The 13,094-nt window shown below is 38.4% G+C and overlaps 1 long non-coding RNA gene across 1 annotated transcript; it reads right to left on the bottom strand.

The window, feature by feature from the left end:
• Positions 1-8,375: 8,375 nt before the first annotated feature.
• Positions 8,376-12,797, bottom strand: LOC135087382 (uncharacterized). The gene is made up of 5 exons (XR_010260784.1): positions 11,235-12,797; positions 10,784-10,960; positions 10,555-10,678; positions 10,135-10,320; positions 8,376-9,470 (listed from the first exon to the last, which is right to left on the bottom strand). It is a non-coding gene; the product is annotated as an uncharacterized LOC135087382 (long non-coding RNA).
• Positions 12,798-13,094: the final 297 nt, after the last annotated feature.

Here is a 13,094-nt window from a genome sequence, read left to right as displayed (position 1 = left end):
GGAAAATTTTCTACCAAAATGGTAGTTTTTTCCGATTCATGGCAACACTCGAATAACAGACCAACAATCGCCCGGAACATTGTACCCCACTCCGGTGTCGCCATCTACCGGAAAATTCGTGTCAAAGTTTGGGAATTTTTTGATCGCAACAAAATGGCCGACGGCTCAGCCGCCATCTTGTTTTTTGATAATCTGTGAATGGGGGTCTTAAGAAGACTATACATGTCACAAGAACTCAAAAGAAAATTTCAAAAACAATTGCGCATTTCGGAATGACACCTCCCCAAAAACACCCCCGAAATCGCTTTTTCAATCCAAGATGGCGGCGCGGCCATTTTGTTTTTCTAATTTTTTCTCAATTTTTTTAACACATTTTGGCAACCCCAACAAACCACCAAAAAAGAAAAAAATCAGGACCAAAGACAAAAAAGTTGGTGTCTCAAAAAATGCCGCCATTTTGTTTTTTGGTTCAAAAAATTTAATAAAGCTGGCAGTCAAAAAATCTAGTAAAAAACAAACACTAACAATTTTACCCCCCTCCCCTCTAAATACCCCAAAAATACCCCTGATCAGTGAGTCAGTGAGTGAGTAGGAATCGAGCTTTATATAATATAGACTAGCTTTGGTCGCCCGCTACGCGGGCTACAAAAGCTAGATCTGCGATGCTGGCCGCTCCGGGCTTCGCCCTACGCGGCGCTCGGCCTGCGGCCTCGCATTCGGAGCTCGGCCTTCGGCCTCGCAAAAATTACAGGGGGCGTTTATTGTCTGTCGCGATGCTCTTGTGCTTTTTTGACGCAACACGAGTAAATCTATGGCGACTGTGGGGATTTGAACCATCGCTCGGCCTTCGGCCTCGCCTTTCTGTCTGTCACTGGACTCTAGTCCTTTTTTGACGCTTTAAAAATAAATCTATGGCGACTCACAGGCTTTAAACTATCGCTCGGCCTTCGGCCTCGCCTTTTTCTACGTTAGCCAAGCCCCCCTGCATACAATTTGTATGGAGAGATTAGTTCAATTACGAAAACGGCTGAAAATATGGCGGCCATCTTGGATTTCTAAAATTTTGCATTTTTCCCTTAATCTGGATCATTTTCCGCGCCGAACCCCATTTTTACTTTTTTTCTGTCTTCACCCAGTCCCGTGAAACAATTCCTTGAAACCACCCATGCCCCAAAACTTTGAGTTCCCCTAACTCCCAGTGTTGCCAGGTGATCGAGATGAAAATGGTCAAATGTCATTAGTTTGACCTATGTGCAGGAGGCGTCATCCAAATTTTTGACCGGAAGTCGTTATTTCCATTTTTTACATTTTTTGACCAAATCTCTCAAAGCATGGCAACACTGGAAATTTTTGTATTTCCAAACGATACTCCTTAACAAACTACGTAATCGCTCCATACTACTCGACTTTCCCAAATGTTGCCAACTACCCGAGAAACGCATTTGAAAAATCAGAAAACTGAAACTTTTTACAAAATGGCCGCCCGCTCAGCCGCCATCTTGAATTTCTGACATTTCGGATTTTTCCCATAGTCTGGGTCGTATAACCGACCAAACCCCATTTTTGGATTTTTTCTGCCATATCTCCTTCTGTCCGTCCTTAACTTTAAAGACACCCATGTCGAAAAAAATACTTTTCCCCGTAGCTCCCAGTGTTGCCAGGTGATCGAGATGAAAATGGTCAAATGTCATTTGCACGACCCCTTTGCAGGAGGCGTCGTGCAAATTTTTGACCGGAAGTCGTTATTTCTACTTTCGACATTTTTGGACCAAATCTCCTAAGGTATGGCAACACTGGAGAAATTTCTTCACCCAAGCGAAACCTCTCGACAGAACACACAACCGCCTCATACAACTCGACTTTCCAAAATGTTGCCATGTGCTCGAAAAATGAATTCCAAAATTTCGAAATTTTCAACTTTTTACAAAATGGCCGCCCACGCCGCCGCCATCTTGATTTTCTGACATTTCGGATTTTTCCCATAATCTGGGTCGTATATGCGACCAAACGACATTTTTATTTTTTTTCTGCCATGACTCCTTCTATCTGTCCTTAACTTTAAAGTCACCCATGTCGCAAAAAAAACTTTTCCCCATAACTTTCAGTGTTGCCAGACTTTTTTCATAAAAATGGTGAAATGTCATTCGGGTCCCCAAACGTCACCAGACTGCATTCCAAGTTTATGGAATTTTTGGAAATTTCCATTTTCTACTATCGGGGGCCGTGGTGGAAAATTTTCTACCAAAATGGTAGTTTTTTCCGATTCATGGCAACACTCGAATAACAGACCAACAATCGCCCGGAACATTGTACCCCACTCCGGTGTCGCCATCTACCGGAAAATTCGTGTCAAAGTTTGGGAATTTTTTGATCGCAACAAAATGGCCGACGGCTCAGCCGCCATCTTGTTTTTTGATAATCTGTGAATGTATCTCTTAAGAAGACTATACATGTCACAAATACTCAAAAGAAATTTTCAAAAACAATTGCGCATCTCGGAGTGACACCTCCCTAAAAACACCTCGAAATCGCATTTTCAATCCAAGATGGCGGCGCGGCCATTTTGTTTTTCCATTTTTTTCTCACATTTTTTAACACACCCTGGCAACCCCAACCAACCACCAAAAAAGAAAAAATTCAGGATGAAAAACAAAAAAGTTGTTGTCTCAAAAAATGCCGCCATTTTGTTTTTTGGTTCAAAAAATGTAATAAAGCTGGCAGTCGAAAAATCTAGTTTAAAACAAACACTAACAATTTTACCCCTCTCCCCTCTAAATACCCCAAAAATACCCCTGATCAGTCAGTGAGTGAGTGAGTAGGAATCGAGCTTTATATATTATAGACTAGCTTTGGTCGCCCGCTACGCGGGCTACAAAAGCTAGATCTGCGATGCTGGCCGCTCCGGGCTTCGCCCTACGCGGCGCTCGGCCTGCGGCCTCGCATTCGGAGCTCGGCCTTCGGCCTCGCAAAAATTACAGGGGGTGTTAACTGTCTGTCACTATGCTCTTGTGCTTTTTTGACGCAACACAAGTTAATCTATGGCGACTGTGGGGATTTGAACCATCGCTCGGCCTTCGGCCTCGCCTTTCTGTCTGTCACTGGGCTCTAGTCCTTTTTTGACGCATTAAAAATAAATCTATGGCGACTCACAGGCTTTAAACTATCGCTCGGCCTACGGCCTCGCCTTTTTCTACGTTAGCTGAGCCAATTTGTATGGAGAATTTAGTCCCTTTAGGAAAACGGGTGAACGCTTGGCGGCCATCTTGGATTTCCAAAATTTTGCATTTTTGCCTTAATCTGGACCATTTTCCGCGCCGAACCCCATTTTTACTTTTTTTCTAACTTAACCCAATCCCGTAAAACAATTCCTTAAAACCACCCATGTCTCAAAATTTTGAGTTTCCGTAACTCCCAGTGTTGCCAGGTCATCGAACTAAAAATGGTCAAATGTCATTAGTTTGACCTATTTGCAGGAGGCGTCATCCAAATTTCTGACCGAAAGTCGTTATTTCTATTTTTTACATTTTTGGACCAAAACTCTCAAAGTATGGCAACACTGGAAATTTTTGTTTTCCCAAACGATACTCCTTGATAAACTACGTAATCGCCCCATACAACTCGACTTTCCCAAATGTTGCCATTTGCCCGAAAAATGCATTTGAAAAATCAGAAATCTGAAACTTTTTACAAAATGGCCGCTCACTCGGTCGCCATCTTGATTTTCCATGATTTCGGATTTTTCCCATAATCTGGGTCGTATAACCGACCAAACCCCATTTTCAGATTTTCCCTGCCATATCTCCTTCTGCCCGTCCTTAACTTTAAAGACACCTATGTCGAAAAAAATACTTTTCCCCGTAGCTCCCAGTGTTGCCAGGTGATCGAGATGAAAATGGTCAAATGTCATTTGCACGACCCCTTTGCAGGAGGCGTCATCCAAATTTTTGACCGGAAGTCGTTATTTCTACTTTCGACATTTTTGGACCAAATCTCCTCAGGTATGGCAACACTGGAGAAATTTCTTCACCCAAGCGAAACCTCTTGACAAGACACACAACCGCCTCATACAACTCGACTTTCCAAAATGTTGCCAACTACTCGAAAAATGAATTCCAAATTTTCGAAATTTTCAACTTTTTACAAAATGGCCGCCCGCTCAGCCGCCATCTTGATTTTTTGACATTTCGGATTTTTCCCATAATCTGGGTCGTATATCCGACCAAACCTCATTTTTATTTTTTTTCTGCCATTATTCTTTCTGTCTGTCACTAACTTTAAAGACACCCATGTCGCAAAAAAAACTTTTCCCCATAACTTTCAGTGTTGCCAGACTTTTTTCATAAAAATGGTGAAATGTCATTCGGGTCCCCAAATGTCACCAGACTGCATACCAAGTTTTTGGAATTTCTGGAAATTTCCATTTTCTACTATCCGGGGCCGTGGTGGAAAATTTTCTTCCAAAATGGTAGTTTTTTCCTATTCATGGCAACACTCGAATAACAGACCAACAATCGCCCGGAACATTGTACCCCACTCCGGTGTCGCCATCTACCGGAAAATTGCTGTCAAACTTTGGGAATTTTTTGATCGCAACAAAATGGCCGACGGCTCAGCCGCCATCTTGTTTTTTGATAATCTGTGAATGTATCTCTTAAGAAGACTATACATGTCACAAATACTCAAAAGAAATTTTCAAAAACAATTGCGCATCTCGGAGTAACACCTCCCTAAAAACACCTCGAAATCGCATTTTCAATCCAAGATGGCGGCGCGGCCATTTTGTTTTTCCATTTTTTTCTCACATTTTTTAAAACACCTTGGCAACCCTAATAAACTCCCAAAAAGGAAAAAATTCAGGATGAAAAACAAAAAAGTTGGAGTTTCAAAAAGTGCCGCCATTTTGTTTTTTGGTTCAAAAAATTTAATAAAGCTGGCAGTCAAAAAATCTAGTTTAAAACAAACACTAACAATTTTACCCCTCTCCCCTCTAAATACCCTAAAAATACCCCTGATCAGTGAGTCAGTGAGTGAGTGAGTGGTAATCGAGCTTTATATAATATAGATAGATAGAAGACTAGCTTTGGTCGCCCGCTACGCGGGCTACAAAAGCTAGATCTGCGATGCTGGCCGCTCCGGGCTTCGCCCTACGCGGCGCTCGGCCTGCGGCCTCGCATTCGGAGCTCGGCCTTCGGCCTCGCAAAAATTACACGGGGTGTTTATTGTCTGTCACTGTGCTCTTGTGCTTTTTTGACGCAACACAAGTTTAACTATGGTAACTCTCGGGATTTGAACCATCGCTCGGCCTTCGGCCTCGCCTTTCTGTCTGTCACTGGGCTCTAGTCCTTTCTTGACGCATTAAAAATAAATCTATGGCGACTCACAGGCTTTAAACTATCGCTCGGCCTTCGGCCTCGCCTTTTTCTACGTTAGCTAAGCCCCCCTGCATACAATTTGTATGGAGAATTTAGTTCCTTTAGGAAAACGGGTGAACGCTTGGCGGCCATCTTGGATTTCCAAAATTTTGCATTTTTGCCTTAATCTGGACCATTTTCCGCGCCGAACCCCATTTTTACTTTTTTTCTATCCTCACCCAGTCCCGAGGAGCAACGCCTTAAAAACACCCATGTCACAAAATTTTGTGTTCCCGTAATTCCCAGTGTTGCCAGGTGATCGAGATGAAAATGGTCAAATGTCATTAGTTTGACCTATTTGCAGGAGGAGTCATCCAAATTTTTGACCGAAAGTCGTTATTTCAATTTTTTTCATTTTTGGATCAAAACTCTCAAAGTATGGCAACACTGGAAATTTTAGTTTTCCCAAACGATACTCCTTGACAAACTACGTAATCGCCCCATACAACTCGACTTTCCCAAATGTTGCCAACTGCCCGAAAAATGCATTTGAAAAATCAGAAATCTGAAACTTTTTACAAAATGGCCGCTCACTCGGTCGCCATCTTGATTTTCCGAGATTTCGGATTTTTCCCATAATCTGGGTCGTATAACCGACTAAACCCTATTTTCAGATTTTTTCTGCCATATCTCCTTCTGTCCGTCCTTAACTTTAAAGACACCCATGTCGAAAAAAATACTTTTCCCCGTAGCTCCCAGTGTTGCCAGGTGATCGAGATGAAAATGGTCAAATGTCATTTGCACGACCCCTTTGCAGGAGGCGCCATCCAAATTTTTGACCGGAAGTCGTTATTTCTACTTTCGACATTTTTGGACCAAATCTCCTAAGGTATGGCAACACTGGAGAAATTTCTTCACCCAAGCAAAACCTCTCAACAAGACACACAACCGCCTCATACAACTCGACTTTCCAAAGTGTTGCCAACTACTCGAAAAATGAATTCCAAAATTTCGAAATTTTCAACTTTTTACAAAATGGCCGCTCACGCCGCCGCCATCTTGATTTTTTGACATTTCGGATTTTTCCCATAATCTGGGTCGTATATACGACCAAACGTCATTTTTATTTTTTTTCTGCCATAATTCTTTCTGTCTGTCACTAACTTTAAAGACACCCATGTCGCAAAATAAACTTTTCCCCATAACTTTCAGTGTTGCCAGACTTTTTTCATAAAATTGGTGAAATGTCATTTGGGTATCCAAACGTCACCAAACTGCATACCAAGTTTTTGGAATTTTTGGAAATTTCCATTTTCTACTATCGGGGGCCGTGGTGGAAAATTTTCTTCCAAAATGGTAGTTTTTTTCTATTTATGGCAACACTCGAATAACAGACCAACAATCGCCCGGAACATTGTACCCTACTCCGGTGTCGCCATCTGCCGGAAAATTGCTACCAAAGTTTGGGAATTTTTTGATCGCAACAAAATGGCCGACGGCTCAGCCGCCATCTTGTTTTTTGATAATCTGTGAATGGGGCTCTGAAGTAGACTATACATGTCACAAGAACTCAAAAGAAATTTTAAAAAACAATTGCGCATCTCGGAATGTCACCTCCCTAAAAACACCCCGAAATCGCATTTTCAATCCAAGATGGCGGCGCGGCCATTTTGTTTTTCCGTTTTTTTCCCACATTTTTTAACACACCTTGGCAACCCCAACAAACGACCAAAAAAGAAAAAATTCAGGACGAAAGACAGAAAAGTTTGTGTTTCAAAAAGTGCCGCCATTTTGTTTTTTGGTTCAAAAAATGTGGTAAAGCTGGCAGTCAAAAAATCTAGTTAAAAACAAACACTAACAATTTTACCCCTCTCCCCTCTAAATACCCTAAAAATACCCCTGATCAGTCAGTCAGTCAGTGAGTGGTAATCGAGCTTTATATAATATAGACTAGCTTTGGTCGCCCGCTACGCGGGCTACAAAAGCTAGATCTGCGATGCTGGCCGCTCCGGGCTTCGCCCTACGCGGCGCTCGGCCTGCGGCCTCGCATTCGGAGCTCGGCCTTCGGCCTCGCAAAAATTACAGCGGGTGTTTATTGTCTGTCACTGTGCTCTTGTGCTTTTTTGACGCAACACAAGTAAATCTATGGGTACTGTGGGGATTTGAACCATCGCTCGGCCTTCGGCCTCGCCTTTCTGTCTGTCACTGGGCTCTAGTCCTTTTTTGACGCATTAAAAATAAATCTATGGCGACTCACAGGCTTTAAACTATCGCTCGGCCTTCGGCCTCGCCTTTATTTTCGGTTATATGGCTTTTTGTTTAGAATTTGGCACTAAAATGTATTTCGTTTTAAGCAATAATATTATGCATAGAAGGCAATAAATTATGAAAGATTTCAGTTGTCGTACATATTATTATTATGTCTTGATTCAATTAGCTTATCTACCTTAGTTATTTGTTGGCTATATATTACAGAAGTAGGTATCTATGAGATTCTCCTAACAAATTACAAATTATTTTATAATAATCAACTCTATTGTAAAATCTTATGCATTCATAATAATAAAAGTAATAGCTAGTGTACTTGTTTATTAATTTTATTGTCGTTAAGAACGAATGTAGTCTATCATGATAATGTGCTGAAATTACAGAATGTTTTAGGAATAATACCGACAGGAGGCGCATCATAGAGCTATCACCATTGATTACTACAATGCGCCACCTATCGATTTTATTTCCAAGCATTCTCTAGTTACCGTTGTTAATGGAGTGCTATGTTACATGAAAGTTTGAGTGCAGTTTAGTTTAGTCATATTATTAAAATTTAATCATCTTATGTATGTACCTAAATGAAAGCTGTTTAGGAAACAGATATCAAAGATATTAAGCCTGTGTGCGAGATAGTCAAGTCTGTGTGTTAGATATTTAAATCTGTGTGCGAGACAGTTAAGCCTGTGTGTGATTATAACTCAATCTACGTGTTTATTAATTAATTAATGAAGAAAAAAACAAAAAATTGCTGCAAATAGTATATTTATAATGATTAAACAATTATTCTACAACTTTTGAAAGCATACATTTGACTGTAATATTACTATGTCTTTGTAAAGGAGCTATCTACTTTCGTAATTGATCTATCATTTAGTACATTAAATAAAAAGACATAAGCTTATAAGTGAAGTGCTACATGTAGCTTCAGTGCTGACAGTCGGATTTAAAAATCTAAGTTATCTAGAATGACTGGATTAAGCTACGATTTTAATATAAGCGAAAAATATTAAATTCCAATGATAGTGAAATTCGTAAATTCCAATGATAGTGAAATTCGAGTAGTTTTACTTAGCTAAGACATGTTTAATTCCAAAATATTATGTAATCATAATAATCATCATTTCAAGTGCAATATTTATAATATGAATGCAAATTGACATTGGCTAAATGATTATGTTACATTTTCCTATACAAATGAAAATATAAAAAATAATCTGGATCAGAGATGGAATTGTGTAAAGCAATTGTAATCATTTGACAGTTCTTAACGTACGATAAAATCAGTTAAAGCGTTTGACAGAATTATCGTACGTTATGTTACGTACGTAACTGTCAAATGATAACGATTGCTTTACACAATTCCACCTCAGTTTAAAAAAAACTTATGGGCTGATTTCTCAATCGTCGTATAACTTTTAACTGAAGAATAGTATGAGATATGTCAAAATGTTTATTCTTTAGCAGATATTCAACGATTAAAAAATCAGTCCTAAGTCACCTAAATATCCGAGTAGCTGGCATTTTATGTTCACTAAATTAATATTAGAAAATGAAAAATAAAGAAAAAAAAAACAAAAGAGCCATGATGAGGTTCAGCATAAGCTGCTACAAGTCTTGGGTTATGTTATTATTACTGATCAGTAAACAATATTAATTTGAATAAAAGTGCATAACTACTATGTTTTAATCTGTAAATATCTCTAATTATTATTTTCTTGCTTCCTCTGTAGAACGTCAAGCATCTTCAAATCAGTGTTCATCGATACTTGACTGCTGTCGTCAATCCAATACCGGAACTGCAACTGAGATTTCAAGTCCAATGTCGATAATTCAATGATACTGATGAACCTGGAAATAAAAAGACAGTTGTAATTATTTCGTTTTAATGATTTCAGTATCTTATTTTTTAATCGCAAAAAAGGACTATGAAAAAACAACATAGAGGTGAGAGGGGTGCGTGGTAGTATTATCATATATAATAATTGTTAGTTAAAGTGCCATCTACCTAAAGCCAATAAAATAAAATGCGGCAGGCATTTATTGTGTGACATTTGCGTTTAAAATAAGATTTCAAATTATGCATAGAATTCATTTTATAAGAGTAATATTGAACATGTCTCGGAAATGGATTTGCAATAATATACAATAGGGATGATGACTGGGTAATGAAATCAAAATTATATTTAGTCCGTCAGACAGATAATTAGAAAATATTAGACTCATATTTTTTTCTTCTATAATCGAATAATTACAGTATTAAATTGAGTTGAAATGTCGCGTGACATCATTTTTGAGTAAAAATTCTACTCAAGCGTGACGTATCTATAGCGCCATTTCAACTCGATGTAGCACTGTTATTATTTAATTATACTCGTAAAAGAACATAAAAATTATGAGTCTAATATTTTGTAATTATCTGTCTGACGGACAAATAATTGAAATTTTGTCATCTAGCCTATTACTTATCTCATATTTCTTGGTCGTTTAGCGTAATAATGTTAGGTACACTTACTTGTCGTGTCGTGAACTACTATTTGCGTCTTGCGTTTATGTTTTGCTTTCTTTTCTTTCTTTATTCTTAGCCTTCTTGCTTCGTAGAGTAATATTTTACGCATTGAGACAGTAATTTCTTCTTGGCGATATCACTCCTCCTTCCTTGTGAGATGTGATCAATTCTATTCTATTCATGGCGTTTTACCTGTTGTTTAAATTTTGTTAAAAGTATTTTTTATAAAAAAAATGCCTTTAAACAAAGGTAGTAGGCGCGCGTGAACACCTGCCAGTAAAGAGGTTATATGACCTAACGACAGTTGGTGAAAAGAAAAAAGAACACTGGCTGAGTACTCCAAAGATATGTCCAAGCTTAATGTTTATGGTATCTCAACACTTATTATTGATTATTGCGATTGAGTTGTAAAATTTTTTTACTTACATAATCAGAAAAAGGTCGTGTGGTGCATTGTCAGGCTCCGGTTCAGTTCAGTATGAAGTAGCGAAACGTAGGTAGCTAAGTATTATATTACATTTTAATTTTTCTTATTTCTTCTAGTCTATACCTGAAATAGATGGCATATTAATATTATTAACAGTGAAATGTAATAAGACAATTATAATTGTATAATTTATATAAATATAAATGTGAAGATTGAAGTTGCGTTTACCTTAATTAGTAGTTAGTTCTTTTTATGCTTATGAATTCTTCAAATTTGCATTATTTTGTCAGGGCTGCGTTATTAATGCTTCATCTTGAGGAACTTGACTTGCGAGTAGATGTGGTGAGCACCATCGTAGCAATTTTAACTTTTGCATCACTCAAGTTTCTCTTTTGGCTTCTATACCTGAAATAATTAATATAAAATATGTAGTACAGATTAAAATACTAATACATATTATAAATGCGAAAATTTGGATGTCTGTTACTTTTTCACGCAAAAACTACTGAACGGATTTTGACGAAACTTTACAGTATTATTGTTTATAACCCAGAATAACACATAGGCTATAATTTATGACGATCTGTGACAAACAAAATTTCACGCCGGTGAAGCCGTGGGCAAAAGCTAGTCTTTTTATAAATTAAATAATAATTTTATTAATATTTTTAATACTTACTCTTAGTATCTTTTGAGTGTACGAGTGACAGTCATCTTGATGTCTAATTGAGTATCTTATCCAGATAAGATATAAACAGTGATATTACTAATAAATCGTTTGTCATCTGTAATATAAAACATATTAAAATTAGATTTATATTTGGCTATGCATTGTTAGAGTTTACATCGATGTATAATTCATCAAAGCATTGCACGGCTCATCTGTGTTTTGTGTGAATGAGATGTTTCCACATTTATAAACAAGTTAGCTGCCACACACTGCCAGCCTGGTTAGTCCATCTGCAAGCTCTATAACATGACATACAATGTTAGTAAAAGACAGCCATAAATATTAGTTAAAGCCAGAGCCTCGTCAGTAAGACAGCAGGGAGCACCGCAGCGGAGCGTCTCACTCTCGCGGTGAGCCACGCCGCTGCCGCCAACAGCCGGCTGTTGGCGCGAGCAGGTGAGGTTGGCACATGGGATAGTACCATAACATTAATTTGATCTTATAATTAATTAAAGGCAAGCCAATGGTTAGTAAGATTAGTTTTGTTATGCACTCTCCCTTCTACTCCCCATCTACCTACATGAAATGTATAACATTAAAAACTGATTTTAATCATTCGCGTCCCACCCATTATAACTAAACGTCAAGCAGTGAGTACATAATGTAACTCATTCATAAATATCGCGTCAAGACATACCTAGACACATAGAAAGACACGGGTCTTTCTATTTTAAATAAAAACCATTTCATGTAGTTAGATCGCCCTACTGGGCGAATTCGATCTTCTAGCTACAATTAGTTAGCAAATAAATAATATGAATATGAATGAATTCTAAGCCAAAGCAGCGCAAGCATTTTAAAGCAGCAAGCAATTGCAAAGCAGCTACTGAAATGAATCCAAAATTTGATAGATTTGCCCGGGTAAGCCGATATTGTATATGATGAGTGTTTACGTGTGCAGTAATGTAAGAGAAGATGGGAAAGCAAAGTGAAATGGAATATGAAAAATATCACCCCATTACTGTAAGAGTGGTATATCGGAATATAACGTAATCACTTTGGAATCACCATGACATTAGCGCCTGATTCGGAACAGGAGCCTCCTCAGCCAACCAAACGAAGGAAGAGAGAATGATACCGCTGACTGAACGAACTGATTGACAGGGGAAGACTGTTAGGACGACACCCCCAGCCTGCAGGGGACGTCACTGATCCACGTGGGTGACACAGGCAGACGCCTCAGAGAGGGTGACGCCAACGAAGCGAAGAGTGTGAAGGCGACAGCCAACACAGCACGAGCATAAAGTTGAAGAGGTCGAGCGGAGGGAAGATGCAGGGTTAACGAATCAGGGCAGAGAAAATAACCGGTCGATAATGTCCCGGGTGTCAATCAAACACCTCAGCGTCGACGGAATATCAGGGTGTCCAGGTACAAGTACGAGTATGTCAATATAACAAACAACACGTGGTTCAGAAAGCAATGAGCAATGGATGTGTTCAAATGTAGTTAGTTAATGCCGTCATAAGCGAAACTGAACGAAATTGTTCTCACCAGCATAATAAGGATCGTCGTATAATTGTCATTTTGTAAAATTAATAATGTAACTGTAGCCTTTTTTCGCATTTCTTAAATAAACATTGCAAATACATCATAGGTCTCACTAAAAAACAGGTACTTTTAAAGGTATATAAAGTGTTATAAACGGTTACAAAAACAAAGTCAAAATTTATTTATTTGTAATTTTAAATAGTACTTAAATATTAATTAACAAGAATAAACATTCTAAAAAATAGCAAGTTACACTTAAAACATAACGTTACTTATTTATTTCAAGAATACTCAAATTTTAACAACTTTTAGTTATTGTT

This window comes from Ostrinia nubilalis, assembly GCF_963855985.1.
Source record: "Ostrinia nubilalis chromosome W unlocalized genomic scaffold, ilOstNubi1.1 SUPER_W_unloc_10, whole genome shotgun sequence".
Classification (NCBI taxonomy): Eukaryota; Metazoa; Arthropoda; class Insecta; order Lepidoptera; family Crambidae; genus Ostrinia; species Ostrinia nubilalis.
The sequence above is the reverse complement of the archived record's forward strand: the minus strand, read 5'-3'. Positions and strand labels throughout refer to the sequence as shown.